Consider the following 19,426-nt stretch of genomic DNA (forward strand, 5'->3'; position numbering starts at 1 on the left):
TAAAAAATACAAAATATTAGCCGGGCGTGGTGGCAGGTGCCTGTAGTCCCAGCTACTCAGTAGGCTGAGGCAGGAAAATGGCGAACCTGGAGGCGGAGCTTGCAGTGAGCCGAGATGGCGCCACTATACTCCAGCCTGGGCGACAGAGCGAGACTCCGTCTCAAAAATACAATACAATACAATACAATAAGATTATTAGATTTTCTTTTTCTATTGAGTAGTTTGAGCCGTATGTATTCTAGTATGTATTCTTTGTCAGATGGCTAGTTTACAGATATGCTCTCCCATTCTGTGGGTTGTCTCTTCATTTTGTTGATTGTTTCCTTTGCTGTGCAGAAGCTTTTCAACTCGATGTGATCCCATTTGTCCATTTTTGCTTTGGTTCCCTGTGCTTTTGAGGTATTACTCAAGAAATCTTTACCTTGACCAATATCCTGCAGAGTTTCCTTAAAGCTTTCTTTTTGCATTTGTATACAACAAATACAAAATTTGTTGTGTAGTTTTAGGTCTTAGATTTAAGTCTGTAATCCATTTTGATTTTATTTTATTAGAGGTAGGGATCTCATTTAATTCTGCTGCATAGGAATATCCAGTTTTCCCAGCACCATTTATTGAAGAGACTGTCCTTTCCCCAGTGAGTATTCTTGATACCTTTGTTGAAAATTAGTTCATTGTAGATGAATGGATTTATTTCTAGGTTCTCTATTCTGTTCCATTGTCTATGTGTCGGTTTTTATGCCAGTGTCATGCTTTTTTGGTTACTCTAGCTCTGTAGTGTAATCTGAAGTCAGATAATATGATTTCTCCAGTTTTATTTTTCTTTTTGCTCAGGATGACTTTGGCTATTCAGGGTCTTCTGTGGTTCTGTATATGTTTTAGGATAATTTTTTTCTATTTTTATTATGAATGTCCTTGATATTTTGATTGTGATTGCACTGAATCTGCAGATGCTTTGGGTAGTATAAACATGTTAACAATATTGAGTTTTCCAGTCTGTGAACATGGTCTATCTTCCTATTTTTATTTATTTATTTTTTTGGTATGTCCTCTTCAATTTCTTTCATCAATATCTTATAGTTTTCACTGTAGAGATCTTTCACTTCTTTAAGTTTATTCCTAAGTGTACTATTTTATTTGTAGCTATTGTAAATGGGATTACTTTCTTGATTTCTTTTTCAGATTGTTCACTATTGGCATATAGAAATGCTACTGATTTTTGTATATGAAGTTTTATTCTGCAACCTTATTGAATTTATTTATCAGTTCTAATAGGTTTTTTGGAGAGTCTAGGTTTTTCCAAATATAAGATCGTATCATCTGCAAACAAGGATAATCTGACTTCTTCTCTTCCAATTTGGATTCCCTTTATTTCTTTCTCTTGCCTGATTGCTGTAGGTAGAATTTCCAGTACTACATAAAATAATAGTGGTGAAAGTGGACATCCTTGTTATGTTCCAGATCTTAGAGAAAAGGCTTTCAGTTTTCCTGCCATTCATTATAATACTGGTTGTGGGTGTGTCATACATGACTTTTATTATGTTGAAGTACGTTCCTTCTATACTTATTTTTTGAGGATTTGTATCATGAAGGGATGTTTAATATTATCAAATGCTTTTTCAGTATCAACTGAAATGATCGTATGGTTTATCCTTTATTTTGTTGCTGTGATGTATTACATTGACTGATTTGCATATGTTGAAACATTCTTGCATCTCTGGGATAAATCCCAGTTGGTCATGATGAATGATCTTTTTTTTTAATGTGTTGTTAAATTTGGTTTGCTAGTATTTTGTTGAGGGTTTTTGCACCAATGTCCATCAGGGCCATTGGCTTGTAGTTTTCCTTTTTTTGATGTGTCTTTTTCTGATCTTGGTATCAGAGTAATACTGACCTCAGAGAATGAGTTTGGGAGTATTCTCTCCTCCTCTATTTTTCAGAATAGTTTCAGTAGATTGATATTAGTTCTTATTTAAATATTTGATAAAATTCAGCAGTGAAGCAAACAGGTCTGGGAAAGTCCTTATTTTGCCTTCATGTTTGAAGGATTTTTTTACTGGATATGCTATCCTGCAATACAGGTTTTTATTCCCTCAGCATTTTAAATATGTCATGCCACTCGTTCCTGGTCTATAAATTTTCCACTGAGAAGTCTGCTGCCAAACATTGGAGCTCCTTTGTATGTCATTTGTTTATTTATCTTGCTGCTTTCAGGAACCTTTCTTTATCTTTGACCTTTGGGAGTTTGATTATTAAATGCTTTGACATAGACTTCTTTGGGTTAAATCTGGTTGGTGTTCTATAATCTTCTTTTACTTGAATATTGATATCTTTCTCCAGGTTTGGAAAGTATTCTGTTACTATCCCTTTAAATAAATATTCTACCCCAATCTCTCTACCTCCTCTTTGGCACAATAACTGTTAAATTTGCCTTTTTGAGGCTATTTCCTAGATCTTGTAGACATGCTTTATTGTTTTCTATTTTTTTTTTTTTTTTTTTTTGCCCTCTTTATGGCAATTTTTTTTACCCAATACATCATGTTTGGCTTTTTCAAAAAAAAATTACAAGACCTACTTAAAAAAAAAAAAAAAAACGAAATAAAAAACAGTTTAAAGAGACAGAGCAAGCCTCAAAACCAGGCTGAGATATGGCAGGATGTTAGAATTATAATACTGAGAATTAAAAATAACTATGATTAACATGTTAAAGGCTCTAGCGGATAAATTTAAAAGCATGCAAGAACAGCTAGGCAATGTAAGCAAAGAGACCAAAATCTTGAAAAAGAGACAGAAACAAATGCTAGAGCTGAAAAACATTTTTAAGGAAATAAAGATTTTCTGTGATGGGTTTATTAGTAGACTGGACATAGAGGAGGAAATAATCTCTGACCTTGAGGATTTTTCAATAGGAATCTCCAAAACTGAAAAGCAAATAGAAAAAAGACTGAAGAAACAAACAGAACAAAATATCCAAGAGCTATGGAACAATTGCAGAGATATAAATATGTGTAACGGGAATTTCAGAAGGAGAAGAAAGAGAAAATTGAACAGAAGAAATATTTGAAGCAATAATGGCTGAGAATTTTCTGAAATTAACAAGACATAAAAACACAGACCCAGGAAGCTGAGAAAACACCAAACAGGATAAATGTCCAGAAAACTCCACCAAGGTATATCATACTCAAACTACAGAAAATCAAAAGTAAAGAAAAAGTCCTGAAAGAAGCCAAAGGAAAAATATCTTACCTATTGAGGAGCAAATAAGAATAACATCAAACTTCTCAGAAACAGACAAGTAAGATGAGAATTGAGTAAAATGTTTAAAGTCCTCTGAGAGAAAACTCCATCTACCTAGATTTCTGTATTCTGTGAAATTGTCCTTCAAAGAGAAATAGTTTCTCACACTAACAAAAATTGAGGGAATTTATTGCCAGTAGACCTGCTTTGCAAGAAATGTTAAAAGAAGTTCTTTAGGGAGAAGGAAAATTGTTAGGCCAAAAACTTAAATCTACATTAAAAAAAAAAAAAAAAACACTTTGGGAGGCCAAGGCAGGCAGATACCTGAGGTCAGGAGTTCGAGACCAGCCTGGCCAACATGGTGAAACCCCATCTCTACTAAAAATACAAAAATTATCTGGGTGTGGTGCTGTGTGCCTGTAATGCCAGCTACTTCTTGGAAGGTTAAGGCAGGAGAATTGCTTGAACCTGGGAGGTGAAGGTTGCAGTGAACCGAGATCGTGCCGCTGCACTCCAGCCAGGGCAACAGAGCAAGATTGTCTCAAAAAAAAAAAAAAAAAAAAAAAAAAAAACCAAAGCTGGGCACAATGGCTCATGCCTTTAATTCCAACATTTTGAAAGGCCTAGGTGAGAGGATTGCTTGAGCCTAGGAGTTAGAGACCAGCCTGGGCAATATGGTAAAACCCTGTCTCTGCAAAAAACAAAAAAATTAGCTGGGTGTCGTGGCACATGCCTGTAGTCCCAGCTACTCAAGAAGCTGAGGTGGGAGGATCATCTGAGCCTGGGGTGGTCAAGGCTGCAGTAAGCCATGATCAAGTCACTGTGTTCCAGCCTGAGCAACAGAGTGAGACCTTGTCTCAAAAAAAAAAAAAAAAAAAAAAAAAAAGAGATAAAAGAAAAAGCATCAGAGAAGAACTTGGCAAAAATAAAATAAAAATTTTTATTTTTCTTGTTTTTAATTAATCTAACATGTAACAGTTTGCTCAAAGTAGTAATAGCAACAGTGTATTCATTATGTATAAGTGAGATGAATAACATCATGAATACAAGGGATGGGAATGAGGAATCAAGATTTTCATTATTATAAGGTACTTGCTCTACATGTGAAACACTACAGTGTTATTTGAAAGTGAACTTGAATTAGCTGTGAATAAATAGATTAGTTACCATATATATGTATTGTAAATTCTAGGCCAACCACTAAAAAAAGTAAAAAAGAAGAAAAAATGAAATTATATAAAATGCTCAGTTAAAACCACAAAAGGTAGAAAAACACTATAAAACAAGAATAGGAACAAAGAACAAGTGCAACAAATTAAAAACAGTCACAAATATGGTAGGTATTAATCTAACTATATCAATAATCACTTTGAATGTCAGTGGTCTAAATGCACCAATTAAAATACAGAGCTTGTCAGAATAGATTAAAAAAAAAGACCCTACTATATGTTGTCTACAAGGAAGCCACTTTAAATATAAAGACACATATAGATTAAAAATAAATGGATGGAGAAAGATATACCATGCTAACACTCGTCAAAAGAAAGTGGGAATAGCTATATTAATTTCAGACAGAGCAGATGTTCAGAGCAAAGAAAGTTATCAGGGATAAAGATGAGCATTACATAATAATAAAGGGGTCAATTCTCCAAGAAGATATCACAATCCTCAATGTGTACGCACTTTATTAGAGCATCAAAATATGTAAGGCAAAACTGAAAGACTACAAGGAGACATAAATTAATGCATTCTTACAATTGGAAATTCTAACCCCCTTCTATCAGAAATGGACATATCCAGTAGGCAAAAAAATCAGGAAGGACATAGGTGAACTTAACAGCACCACTAATCTACTAGATACAATTGACATCAACGACAGAATACACATTCTTCTCAAGCTAACATTGAACATCCACCAAGACAGACCACATTCTGGGCCAAAAAGACACACCTTAACAAACTTAAAAAATAGAAATAATATAGTATCTACTCTGAGAACACAATGGAATTAAACTAGAAATCAATAATGGAAGGATAGTTAGAAAATCCCAAAATACTTGGAGATTAAACAACACGCTTCTAAATAGAACATGGATCAGAGAAAAAATCTCAAGAGAAATTTTAAAATTTATAAACAAATGAAAATGCAACAATAAAATTTGTGGAATGGAGCAAAAGCAGTGCTGAGGGAAATTTATGGCACTGAATGTATATATTATAAAAGAAGAAAGATCTAAAGTTAGTCCTCTACACTTTCACCTTAGGAAACAAGAAAAAAAAAAAAAAAAGCAAGTTAAATCCAAAGTAAACAGAAGAAAAATAATATAAATTAGAGGAGAAATCAGTAAAATTAAAAATTTGTACAAAACATGTGAAAAAGTAAAATTATAAAGAAAATCACTGGCTGACTGCAGTGGCTAATGCCTGTAATCCCAGCACTTTGGGAGGCCAAGGTGGGTGGATCACGTGAGGTCAGGGATTCAAGACCAGCCTGGCCAACATGGTGAAACCCGTCTCTACTAAAAATACAAAAATTAACTGGGTGTGGTGGGCACCTGTAATCCCAGGTACTCAGGAGGCTGAGGCAGGAGAATTGCTTGAACACAGGAGGCCAAGATTGCACCACTGCATTCCAACCTGGGCAACAAGAATACAACTCCATCTCAATAATTAAAAAAAAAAAAAAGAAAATCACCAAAAGTGGTTCTTCAAAAAGATAAATAAAATTAATGGGCCTCTATCCAAGCTAACTACGAAAAAAATAGAGAGGACACAAATTACTAATATCAGAAATGAAAGAGGTAATATCCCATGGACATCAAAAAGATGATAAAGGAATACTATGAACAAGCCTATGCTTACAAATTTGATAAGAGATCAATTTCTTAAAAGACGCAATCTGCCAAAACTCATAGAAGATAAAAAACAATCTGAATAGGCCTATATCTATTAAAGAAACTGAATCAATAATTAACAACCTTCCAAACAGACAGCACCAAGCTCAGATAGGTTCACAAGTGAATTCTACCAAATATTTAAGGAACAAATTATACCAGTGTCTTTCAAAAGACAAAACAGAGAGAATACTTAGTAACTCATTTATGAGGCCAACATTAACTTAATACCGAAACCAGAGAAAAACATTACAAAAACCTACAGACCAATATCTCTCATGAACATAGATGTAAAAATTCTCAAAAGAATATTAGCAAATTGAATCCAACAATATATAAAAAGAATTATACACTATGACCAAGTGGAATTTATCTCAGGTTTGCAAGGGTGGTTCAACATTTACAAATCAATTAATGTAATCCATTATGTCAATAGACTAAAAAAGAAAAATCACATAATTCTATCAATAGATGTAGAAAATGCATTTGGCAAAATCTAATACTCATTTGTGATAAAAACTCTAGACAAACTAGAAATACAGGGAAACTTTCTCAACTTCAAATATCACCCCCTATCCCTTGGGAAAAAACCCTACAGTGAACATCATACTTAACGGTAGACACTAGATACTCTCCAGTTAAGAACGGGAACAAGGCAGGGCTGTTCTCTCTTACCACTCCTCTTCAGCATTATACTGTAAGCTTTTGCTAATTCAATAAGATATGAGAAGGAAGTAGAAGGTATGTGGATTAGAAAGGAAGAAATAAAACTGTCTTTATCTGCAGCTGACATGATGGTCTATGTAGAAAATCTTCAAGAACAGGCAAAAAGAAAAAGAAAAAGAAAAAGAATCCTGGAACTAACAAGCAATTATAGCAAGTTTGCAGAGTGTAAGATTAATACACAAAAGCCAGTTACTTTCTTATAAACTAGCAATGAACAAATGGAATTTGAAATTAAAAATGTAATACCATTTATTTTGGTACCCCACAAAATGAAATACTTAGATATAAATCTAACAAAATATTTGCAAGATTTATAGTAGAAAACTACAAAAATCTGATGAAAGAAGTCAGAGAACTAAATAGATGGAGAGATATTTCATGTTCATTGATAGAAAGACTCAATGTTGTCAAGATTTCATTTCTAGGCTGGGTTCAGTGCGCACGCCTGTAATGCCACCACTTTGAGAAGTGAAGCCAAAGTGGGAGGATCACTTGAGGAGAGGGTTTGAAACCATCCTGGGCAAATAGAAAGACTCCGTTTCTACAAAAAATAAAATAACTAGCTGGGCATAGTGGCACTTGCCTGTGGTTGGAGCTACTCAGGAGCCTAAGGCAGGAGGATAGCTTAAGCCTAAGCTATATATATACACGCACACATACATATACATATATATGCATCTATAGATCAAGTTGGGAAGAACTGGAATCTTCATATATATACACATACATATATGTGTGTGTGTATATGTATATATATGGAATCTTCATATATATGTGTGTGTATATATACACATATATGTGTATGTGTATATATATGAAGATTCTAATTCTTCCCAACTTGATCTATAGATTCAAGGCGATCCCAATCAAAATCCCAGTATGTTATTCTGTGGATATTGACATACTGATTTTAAAGTTTATTTTTAGAGGGAAAAAGCCCAGAATAGCCAAGCAGCTACTTTAATATTCAAGAAGAATTAAAGTAGAGGACTGGCTTTACAATTTTTGAAGACATACTGTAAAGCTAGAGTAATCAAGACAATGTAGTATTGGCTAAAGAATAGACACATAGATCGTTGGAACAGAATAGAGAGCCTAGAATTTGACCCACATAAATATAGTTAACTGATCTCTGACAAAAGAGCAAAAACAATTTAATGGGGTAAAGGTAGTCTTTTCAACAAATGGTACTGAAACAACTGTCCACATGCAAGAAAAATGAATCTAGACTCAGACTTTACACCTTTCACAAAACTCACTCAGAATGAATCACAGACCTAAATGAAAAATGCATAGCTATAAAACTATTAGAAAATAACATAGGAGAAAATCTAGATGACCTTGGGGTTGGAGATGACTTTTTAGGTACAAGACCAAAGGCATGATCCATGAAAGAAAGAATTGATAAGTTGGATTTCATTAAAATTAAAAGTTTCTGTACTGTGAAAGATGCTGTCAAGAGAATGGGAAGACAAGCCACGGATGGAGAGAAATTATTTGCAAAAAACAGCTGATAAAGGACTACTATCCAACACATACAAAGAACTCTTGAAACTCAAAAATAAGAAAACAAAAACTTGACCAAAAAATATACCAAAGTCGTCAACAGTCACTTCACCAAAGAAGATAAATAGATGGCAAATAAGCATATGAAAAGATGCTCCATATAATATAGTATTAGGAAAATGTGAATTAGACTGACAATGAGGTATCATATATACCTATTAGAGCAGCCAAAATCTACAACACTGAGAACACCAAATGCCAGTGAAGATGTAGGGTAACAGGAACTCTCATTCTTTGCTCTTAAGAATGTAAAATGGTACAGCCACTTTGGAAGATAATTTGGCAGTCTCTTATAAAACTAAACATAGTCTTACCATATGATCCAGCAATCTTGCTCCTTGGTATTTGCTCAGAGGAGTCAAAAAACATGTCTACATAAAAACCTGTATAGTCTATATACTGTATGATTTCAACTGTATGGCATTCTGGAAAAGACAAAACTGTGATGACAGTAAAAAGATCAGTGGTTGCCAGGAGTTAGTGAGAGAGAGGAAGGCATGAATAGGCAGAGAACAGAGAATTGAAAAATCAGTGAAATTACTCTGTATGAATCTATAATGGTATATACATTTGTCCAAACCCACAGAATGCACAACACCAAGAGTGAGTGAACCCTGATGTAAACTGCGAACTTTTAGGTGATGATGGTGTGTCAGTGTAGGTTCATCAGTTGTAACAACTGTGTCACTCTGATGGGGGATGTTGGTCACAGAGGAAGTATGCATCTGTATTAGTCCATTGTGCATTGCTATAAAGAAATACCTGAGGCTGAGTAATTTATAAAGGAAAGAGGTTTATTTGGCTCATCGTTCTGCAGACTATACAAGACGCATGGCACCAGCATCTGCTTCTAGTGAAGCTTCAGGAAGCTTTTACTCATGGCAAAAGGCAAAAGGGGAGCAGGTGTGTCACGTGGTCAGAGAGGGGGCAAGAGAGAGGAGGAGGTGCCAAGGCTCTCTCACTACCAGTTCTCCTGCAAACTAATAGAGTGAGAACTCCCTCATTACTGTGAAGAAAGTACTAAGCCATTCATGAAGGATCTTCCGCCATCACCCAAACACTTCCCACTTGGTCCATCTCCACATATGGGGTCACATTTCAGTATGAGATTTGGAGGGCCTAAGTATCCAAACCATATCAGCATGTATGGGGAGTATATGGGAAATCTCTGTACCTTCTGCTCAACTTTGCTGTGAACCTAAAACTGCTCCAAAAATAAAGTCTACTAAAAAACAAAAGCAAAAGTTGACCAAAACTAACTCAGGAAGATATAGAACAGCTGAGTGGTCTTATAAGTGTCAAATAAATGAAATTACACACACAAATTAGTCTAGATCATTTTAAAACTCAGCTCTTGCAAATATTCCAATAATTTCATGTTTTTTGGGAGATAAAAGAGAAAAATCATAAAGGTATGAAATATATATACTGGTAAAATGAACAAAGGGCTAAGGAGATATGAACCAGTAGGAATATACACCAAACAACATATAGTTAAAATATAGAAAACAATCACAGACAGAACTGTGTGGATAAGTAGTTAAATTAACAATTTATAGTTAGAGAATTCATTATACTTACCCCAGAAATTGAAAATAATGTCCATAAAATAGCAAAATATAGAAGATCTGGTGAATATCATCAAACAACTCAAGCCAATTGTCATATGTCAGCCTGTATATCCATCCATTATGGTCCTGGACAGTGCCACAAGACAAAAGAAATGAAAGTATAAGAAGTAAACCATTGATGGTTGGGTGCAGTGGCTCACACTTGTAATTCCAGTACTTTGGGAGGCCGAAATGGGCAGATCACCTGAGGTCAGGAGTTTGAGATCAGCCTGGCCAACATGGGGAAGCCCCGTCTCTACTGAAAACACAGAAATTAGCCAGACATGGTGGTGCATGCCTGTAATCCCGGTTACTCGGGAGACTGAGGCAAGAGAATTGCTTGAATCCGGGAGGTGGAGGTTGCAGTGAGCCGAAACCATGCCTTGCCCTCCAGCCGGGGCAACAGAGTAAGACTCTGTCTCAAAAACAAAACAAAACAAAAACCATTGATTATAGATGACATACTCATTGATAGAAAAAAACCTGACATAATCCATAGATAAACTATTCAAATTAATAAAGTTCTTCAAATGTATTTGATACAGAAACAAATTTTAAATTAAAATGTTTATCTGCAATAAAAGAAATTGACTAGATAATAGCAAATAAGATCACATTCATATTAGCAAAAAAATTATAAAAGATCTAGGAGTTAATAGGATAAAGAATGCACAAGACTTTTATGGAGAATATTTTAGGAGAAATTTATTGAAAGACACAAAAGAAGATATTATAAGATAGTGAAGTGGCATCATTTGTCTGAGGTAATACCCAAGGTTCATTGTCTCATGCCAAGGAAATCAAGGACGCGGACGCACAAGGGGAGTGAGGTTAAGAGCAGAGGTTCAATAGGCAAAAGAAAGAAAAAAGCTCTCTCCTGTAGAGAGGGGTCCCAAGCGATTTTCTGGTCTACAGCAAAATGCAAGAGGTTTTATAGGTGAGCTTGAGAAGGAGTGTCTGATTTACACAGAACACGAAAGATTGGTCAGACCAAGTGTGCCATTAGCATAAAGTGTTAAAAACTGGCTAACCAGTCCATTTCTTTTATTGTAGATAGACATTTTAATTTAAAATTTGATTCCGTATCAAATACATCTGGAGAACTGGTTCAGACTAGGTGTGCCATTTACAAAGCATGTGAAAATCTGGCCACCCCACGCTAATCTTTTATTATGCAGATGGGTTCTCTAACTGGCTGGTGCCATGTTGCCTCTTCCTTTACTGTACACGTGGTGACAAAGAAAAGGGAAAATGGAGCCTCCATGTTGAACACATCTGGCCCTCAGGTAGCCCTTCTCTATTGGCGCAGCTGCTGACATTCACCCGTGCAAGCTTCCACCGTCCTTATCTATGTCTGCAGCTTGATCTTTCAGGCTGCTCTTTGTTAGAAAAGAAATGATTTTGGGGGCTGCTTTTTGTTAAAAGGGAAGCTCTGCCAAGGACTCTCACGTTCACTATCTGCGTAAATAATTTCTTTTAGCTCCTGTATCAATAGTACCATATACCATGCTCATTTATGGGGAGCTGTAAAATTTTAAAGATGATAGCTCCTTTCAAATTAAGGAATGCATTCAAAGTCTTTTTAACAAATTTTCTGATAAAATTATTTTGGAGCTTTTGATAAATTGATTCTAAAATTATATAGAAAAATAAAGGTACATGAAAAGACAAATTTGCAAAAGAAGAGAAAGAGGGATACTTTAGAAGATATGAGCAATCAAAACTAAAAAGTGAAGTTTGTCATGGAAATAGAAACTGCCAATGAAAGAGAAAAGGAACTCAGAATATCTCACATATTAATGTGAAGTCAGCATATGATAGAGGTGGTATCTCATTATGAGGAAAGAATAGATCATTAGTAGATGGTACTGAGGAAAACAGAATCACTAGGTGGAGAAAAATAAATTTGAATTCCTAGCTCATACCATATATGAAAATAAAGTTTAAATGAACTGAAGACCTAAAAGTGAGAGGTGAAGCTAAAATCTTATAAAGAAAATATGGAAGGATATGTTTGTGAGTTAGGATTGGAATACCTTATTTCAGCAGGATCAAAATGCACTAAAAGAGGAGAAAAACATAGCTTTGACTGTAGCACAATTAGATTTCTCTTCAACAGAGGACAACATAAAATTAAAAGGTAGATGACAGACTGTGGACGGTTGCAACTTTTAGGGTCCAAGGCAAACCTTCCCTTTGCTCTCTGAAGGTTCCCTGAAAATCAGCTGACAAAAGTCCCAGATTAATAGGAGAAAAGGCATCCAAATATATTAATGTGCATGGGGGGCGGGGGAGGGAATCACAGAGTAATTACCCACGATGCCATGGAGTACAGATGCTTCTATATCCTTCTTCATAGGGGAAGGGGGAGATGGGGAAATACAGACAATTCTTCTGAGGGGCAGTAAATAATTATTAGGGAGAATGAATGGACCCAAGGCAGAAATTAACTTGTAAATAATTCCCTTTGGAATTTGAATGAGCCTGAGAAGCAGGCATTATCTTGTGGAAAAGTCCATCCAGGTGTAGTTGCATTCTTCTGTCTTCTCCATAATAGGTAAGGAGGTAAGGGCGGTGTGGAGGGTGGGGGAGAGAAGGCAATTTGTGTGTGTGTGTGTGTGTGTGTGTGTGTGTGTGAGAGAGAGAGAGAGAGAGAGAGAGAAAGAGAGAGACAGATTTCTTGTTTTACTTTTGTTGTTGTTGTTGTTAAGAAGGCCTCTTGGTTAGATAAGGAAATTCCAGAGAGTCTTTCCCTGTGCTGGGGGCGGGGAACCCAAGACAAGTTTAAATTGTTTCTGAGACTTATTTGATTCTGAGGCCTTTCAATTTTCAAAAGCACTCAGCATGCCCAAGTACCATGTTTTACAGAATCGTTTTCTGCACTCCAGCAAATGTCTAAGAATGTCAAGGGATTACTATCTAGAGCAAGCTTGTCCAACCTGTGGTCCATGGGCTGCATGTGGCCCAGGACAGCTTTGAATTCAGGCCAACACAAATTCATAAACTTTCCTAAAACATGGGATGTTTTGTGATTTTTTATTTTTTTAGCTCATCAGCAATTGTTGGTGTTAATGTATTTTATGTGTAGGCCAAAACAATTCTTCTTCCAGTGTGGCCCAGGGAAGCCAAAAGATTGGACAACCTGATCTAGATTCATGAGCAATACCTGTAAATCAAGGAGAACAAGATGGAAAACAAGTAGAAAAACGGGGGAAAAGGCCAGGTGCGGTGGCTCATGCCTGTAATCCCAGCACTTTGGGAGGCCGCGGCGGGCAGATCACGAGGTCAGGAGATGGAGACCATCCTGGCTGACACGGTGAAACTCCGTCTCTACCAAAAATACAAAAAGTTAGCTGGACGTGGTGGCGGGCCCCTGTAGTCCCAGCTACTCCGGAGGCTAAGGCAGGAGAATGGTGTGAACCTGGGAGGCGGAGCTTTCAGCGAGCCGAGATCAGGCCACTGCACTCCAGCCTGAGTGACAGAGCAATACTCTCTCTCAAAAAAAAAAAAAAAAAAGAGAGAAAGAAAAATGGGGGAAATATATGAATTGGTAAGTCATAGAAGTGGAAACCCAAATTGTTAGCATGTGTAAAAAGGGATGAGGCCACAGTGCCTCACACTTGAAATACCAGCATTTTATTAGGCCAAAAGGGCAGGTCACTTGAGCCCAGGAGTTTAAGACCAACCTGTGCAACATGGTGAAATCTCATCTCTACAAAAACCAAAAAATTAAATGGGCATGGTGGCACACACCTGTGTTCTCAGCTACTCTGGAGGCTGAGGTGGGAGGATCACTTGAGCCCAGGAGATGGAGATTGCAGTGAGCCAAGATTGCACCACTGCACTCCAGCCTGGGTGACAGAGTGAGACCCTGTCTCCAAAATATAGATAGATAGGTAGGTAGGTAGATAGATGATAGATAGATAGATAGATAGATAGATAGATAGATAGTCAAGTTCAATAGTAGTTATGGAACCACTCTCACTGGGTTAATAAGAATTACAAGCCAGGCTTTAGGCAGAATTATAGTTAGGCATTATTCACAGTGCACTGGTGCACTTTGACTCACTTCTCTGCAGCTGCTGAGAGTCATTTAGGATGCTGGCCACCTGGTACCTGCTCCCGCATTGTGCCTATAGACAGAATTTCTGATGCTAGAATGATAGCAGCTTCTTGCTCAAGAGCTTATGGCATTTTCAAATTCCAGCAGGTCTGAGGCCAACCAGTGTGAAGACTGCCCACCCACCCAGAAACAGACTCAGAACCAAAAATGTGGTTTCTTCATCTTCCTGTCCCAAGGTATCACTCTGAGCTTCTCGTCTAATCAGTGATTCCCACACTTCAATCCCCATTAATACCTCTTAAAAACAACCCCAGAACTCTTGGGAAGACATAGTTGAAGTTTCCTCTTGTCTCCTCATTCAGCTGCCCTACAATTATTAAACTCTTTCTCTGCTGTATCCCAAGTGTCTCAGTTTATTGACTCACTGCATATCAGGCAAATGAACCTATTATGGTTACAATTAGATAAATGATAATTTTAAAATTCCTAATTTACACAGATCAGATTGACAGTAAGTAGAAGGTTGGATGATACAAATGCTGGTTAAGAATACACTCTTGTCTGGGCAGAGTGGCTCATGCCTGTAATCCCAGCACTTTGGGAGACCAAGGCAGGAGGATTGCTCAGCCTAGGCGTTAAAGACCAGGCTGGGCAACACAACAAGACTCTGTCTCTACAAAAAATAAAAAAATTAGCCAGGTGTGGTGGTGCATGCCTGTGGTCCCAGCTACTAGGGAGACTGAAGCAGGAGGCTGAGGTAGGGGATCACTGGAGTCTGGGATGGTGAGGCTGGATGAACTACATTTGCACCACTGTATTCCAGCCTTGGTGACAGTATGACCTTGTCTCAAAAACAAAAGCAAAAGTAAACAACAAAAGGAATACATTTAACACTTCCCAAGCGAGTCCAGACTGGCACAGCTATTTGGAAAAGCAATCTGGCAGCATAGAGGGAAATTTGATCTGTATATACTCTTTGAGCCAAAATGTGCACTCCTGTTTATTTACTCCAGAGAAACCCATCATATATATTAGAATACTCAATCCATCTTTGTGGTAGCCGGCAACTAAGTGTTTATTACTAGAAAATGGATAAAGGACACACTGGAAGAATGCATTAGAATATTCCACTGCAGTCAGAAGTAATGACTTAAATATACATGCAGCAACATGAATATATCTAGAAATTCAGTGCTGAGTGAAAAAAATAAGAAATGAAATTTGAACAATGACGTAGTATCATTTACCTGAATTAAAATGTATAAAGATGCAAGCAAATATTCCAGTTTTTTAGACATACATATATACCTGATATACATTAAACAAAATGGAATGAGTTCCTCTACAGGAGGAAGGAAAATTAGAATGGGGATGGGGGTGAAGAGAAAAAATACATTAAACAAGGATGAGAGCTTCTGTTAGCCTGTGGAGATAGCATGCGATGACAAAGAAGTAGGATTAACTCAACTGTGTGCCTTTGAGGTTCAAAGAGGAATATATGAATCCAGCCTCCCTCTTTTTAGCCTTTTATCTGAATTGCTTACAGCTCCTAAGAATTTTCCATGTGCCATCCTCTGCCATGGAAATTGGGAAACAGTTCCTATGATATGTTGATGCCTTGGCTGAATTTTGATTTTTCTAGATGGGCCTCAAGAAACAAGTAAATTTATGTATTGTGAGAAAAAAAATCCAAATGTTAATTAGCACAAAAAGAAAAAGAGTTAAAGGGGAGAATCTCTTTACGATTGAATTCATTTGAATATCTGGCAGGTAGTGGTAAAGGTGAGTGGGAAAGGGAAAGTATGGTGATTTCCATTCATGACTGGCTCACTGGGGTTCAGTCTTGCTCTGAATTAAGTCTAACGGGAGGCATATTAGGGTTCTAATCTCATTCTCAGGCCAGGGGTTAATGTCTTTCTCCTACCTTATAGTCCTGAGTTTTGGGATGTCCCTGAGTTCTTCATTGATCACTGGGCCATGACCAGCTTTTCAAAAAGCCTTGGCCTTGCCTGAAAGTACTACAGCAGCAGCATCTGTGCAAATATGGGTGGTCTTTACAATGTCAGAAGACAAGGTGAATATTCTGTTTTCACAATATATATGCCTTTCACAAAAGGCACCATCTTTGTTGAATCTGTGCCTGTATTGGCTAGAAGAAATCATGTGTGTAAGGGTCTTAGCACAATAACAAAAACTCATACTAATTTTTAAATGTGAGGTTCTAATGTTTTGTTAATGCTCTGACCTTCTATTTCAGCTCTAAAAGCTGAAATTTCTATTTTAGCTATAAAGTCTAAGCTCACTATGCTTGAGAATTCAGCCTTTTCTGTGGCACCTCTGCAGTTTGAAAATCTCTGCTTTGTTTGGTCTGAGGAGAGAATTGCATCTTTGTTTCTCATTCTGAAATTTAGACATGCTGATTTATTTCTGTGGCTCATTTGGGGAGTTCATGTTTATTTCTTTTTTAATTGTGACTAAGAGACAAAGTATAAACTTTTGAAAAACTTCTAACACATCATAATGAAGAAGCATTAAACAATTATAATGAATCATAATGAAGAAGCATTAAACAAGAAGTTTAGTGGCATAATATTATTTAGCAACCATACTTATTTGTGTTGAAAGACATATACACAAATGTAAACATTATCTACTGAGTTACAACAGTACAGAAAAAAATGAAACTTCTGGTGCTGTTCAGGATAAGCCATTTTTTTCTTCAAATATCCCATTATAAATTTTCTGTGCAGTTTTCTCTGCAGACAGAATTCTGTGCCAGATTTCAGATTTGAAATCCTTTTACACTTAAAATGGAGTAAGAAAACTATGTGGTAACTGTACCAAAATTGGGGATGCAACTTGAGCTTCCAATTAGCTTAAATTGGAGAATTATAGCAAATTCAGAAAATAAAATGGAGACAATGGAAGAACCAGTTTTCAGTCAGAATATGATGAGTGTGATTTGGGGCATGTTGTGTTTAAGATTCCCACAAAATACTTAAATGTTGCTATGGTTGTGCTAGAGCAATTGACTCAACAGGACAGAAGTATGGAATAGAATTTCTATTTGGGGGGTCATCTCTGTGGTTCACTGAGCTATTACTATATGTAAACCAGTACTGCATATATATTAATCATCTTATAAATGGGAAACTGAGGTAAGGAAAGGTTGAATAAATTGCTGAAGATCCCAGAGTTTATATAAGTCAGAGCTGAAATTCAAACCCAAATAGTTCTTGAGATGTTATGTGGTTATCAAATAACTTTCTGGAATAAAAAAAAAAAAAACTAGCAGGACAGAATATAGAAAGGATATGCTCTTTAGTGTCTACCAACACAAATTTTCTATGTGTACTTTGCCCACTATTTATAGTGAAAGCAATTTAAGTTTTGTGCCATGATGTGTTATAGTCTCAGTTGAAAGGATATTTTATTGAGCTACTAAAGTAATAAATTTGATTTAGTTGAGAAGTACAAGGGTTCCAATATAAATTCCATATAGAGTCATCCCCTGGTATCCACAGTGTATTAGTCCTAGGACCCGTGAAGACACCACAATCCAAGGATGCTCAAATCCCTTACATAAAATGGCATAGTACAGTCATCTGTCACTGAACTATGGGAATTTGTTCTGAGACATATGTCCTTAGGCAATTTTGTTGTTGTGTGAATGAGTATCATAGAGTATACTTTACACAAATGTAGGTAGTATTTATCTACTTAAGCATATCTAAACATAGAAAAGGTACAGTAAAAATATGGTACTGTAATCTTATGGGACCACCATACGATATGCGGTCTGTCCTTGACCCAAATGTTGTCATGCAGGGCTTGGCTATATTTGCATGTAACCTAACCACATCTTCCTGTGTACTTTAAATCACCTCTAGATTACTTGTAATACCTAATGCAGTGTAAATGCTATATAAATAGCTGTTATGTTGTACTGTATTATTTTTACTTTATTTTTTTAAGGCTAGTCAAGTGAAGCAGTGGGAGTGGAGAAAAAGAACTCTGTATTGATTGTGATCAGTTAGTTGTAAACACCACTGCATTCAGACCAGCCTATTTGTGTTATTTTTAATTGATGTATTCTTACTTTTTATTGTTTTAGTTTTTAAACAATATTTTGGATCCATGGTTGGTTGAATTCACGTGGATGGGGAACCTGAGGATACAAAAGTATCAACTGCAGTGGGTAATCCTGAAATGCATCATCAGAGAAATCTCCAACATTAGATTGCTGGGATGAGGAAGATAATTCTGCAATACAAACAATATTTTCTCCATGCTGTTGACAACATTGGAGAAATTAACCTTCAAAAATCTCACAAATTAATCAAATTGCTGGATTTAGGTATTGGAACCACACTAGCCTTTTAAACATGCTTTGGATAAGTGGATTCTTCTGTGATTGGCTAACAAATGCCACTGTTCCCATTCCCAATCTCTTAGTAGAAATATTCTGAATACGGTGGACCCTAATATCTCACTTCTGCCTCTGTACCTAGAAGACCTCCTTCTGAGTCCACTAAGGATAGGAAACAAACGTCTTTGTACTTCAGGTTGTTGTTGTTGTTGTTGTTGTTTTAGTTTTCCCCTTCTTGGCACTCAAGCCAACTTTTTTTACCAGCATGTCAGTGAGAAGCTGAGGATCTATGTTTGAGCCAATGAATTGTCAAGAGCCCTACAGTCCCTGCACAGGGTGCTCAATTTCGCTTGTTTTCAGAGAGATTACAGACCTCTCAACTTAGAACTCTTAGACTGGTTGATATTTGACTAAATAGATTAGAGATCAATGTAAATACTAAATCTGTTTCAACTTTAGGAAGAGTTGTTACCAATTGCTTTTCAGTGGCTTTTTACAGTGCTACTGCTGGCAATTTGTAGAAATCTCATCATATCTGCCAAGGATTCGAGAATGTATAGATCTTCAATAATTTATATTTTTAAGATATGGGGTCTTGCTATGCTGCCCAGACTGGAGTGCAGTGGCTATTCACAGACACAATCCTAGTTCTCCACAGCTTAAATTCCTGGTCTCCAGTGATGCTCCTGCCTCAGCCTCCTAAATAACTGGAACTAGAAGTGTGCACCACTGTACCCAGAGGCATTTTTAATTAAATAACACTTACAGGTAAAAGCCCTATTTAAATTATGATGTAAACATTAATGCAAACTAAGATCATCCAGATAATAATACAAGTCAACAGGCACAAAGGCCTCTGGCCTATGTAATGGTACTTGAAAAAAATTCCAGCTCAGTAGTTTCCATAGGATTTATGACTGTTTATGGTTTTTGACATGTCTAATATTTCATTTTCAAAGATTCT

The 19,426-nt window shown here is 36.5% G+C and overlaps 1 long non-coding RNA gene across 1 annotated transcript in view; it reads right to left on the bottom strand.

The window, feature by feature from the left end:
- Positions 1-16,099, bottom strand: part of LOC117075632 — a 68,955-nt gene extending 52,856 nt beyond the window's left edge. Inside the window, exons 1-2 of the long non-coding RNA XR_004434071.1 lie at positions 16,018-16,099; positions 14,100-14,163 (exon numbers count right to left, since the gene is read on the bottom strand). This is a non-coding gene — a long non-coding RNA (uncharacterized LOC117075632). The remainder of the gene's footprint in view (positions 1-14,099; positions 14,164-16,017) is intronic.
- Between the last annotated feature and the right edge of the window lie 3,327 nt (positions 16,100-19,426).

The sequence above is a fragment of the Trachypithecus francoisi genome, unplaced genomic scaffold, assembly GCF_009764315.1.
Source record: "Trachypithecus francoisi isolate TF-2019V2 unplaced genomic scaffold, Tfra_2.0 Lachesis_group5, whole genome shotgun sequence".
Classification (NCBI taxonomy): Eukaryota; Metazoa; Chordata; class Mammalia; order Primates; family Cercopithecidae; genus Trachypithecus; species Trachypithecus francoisi.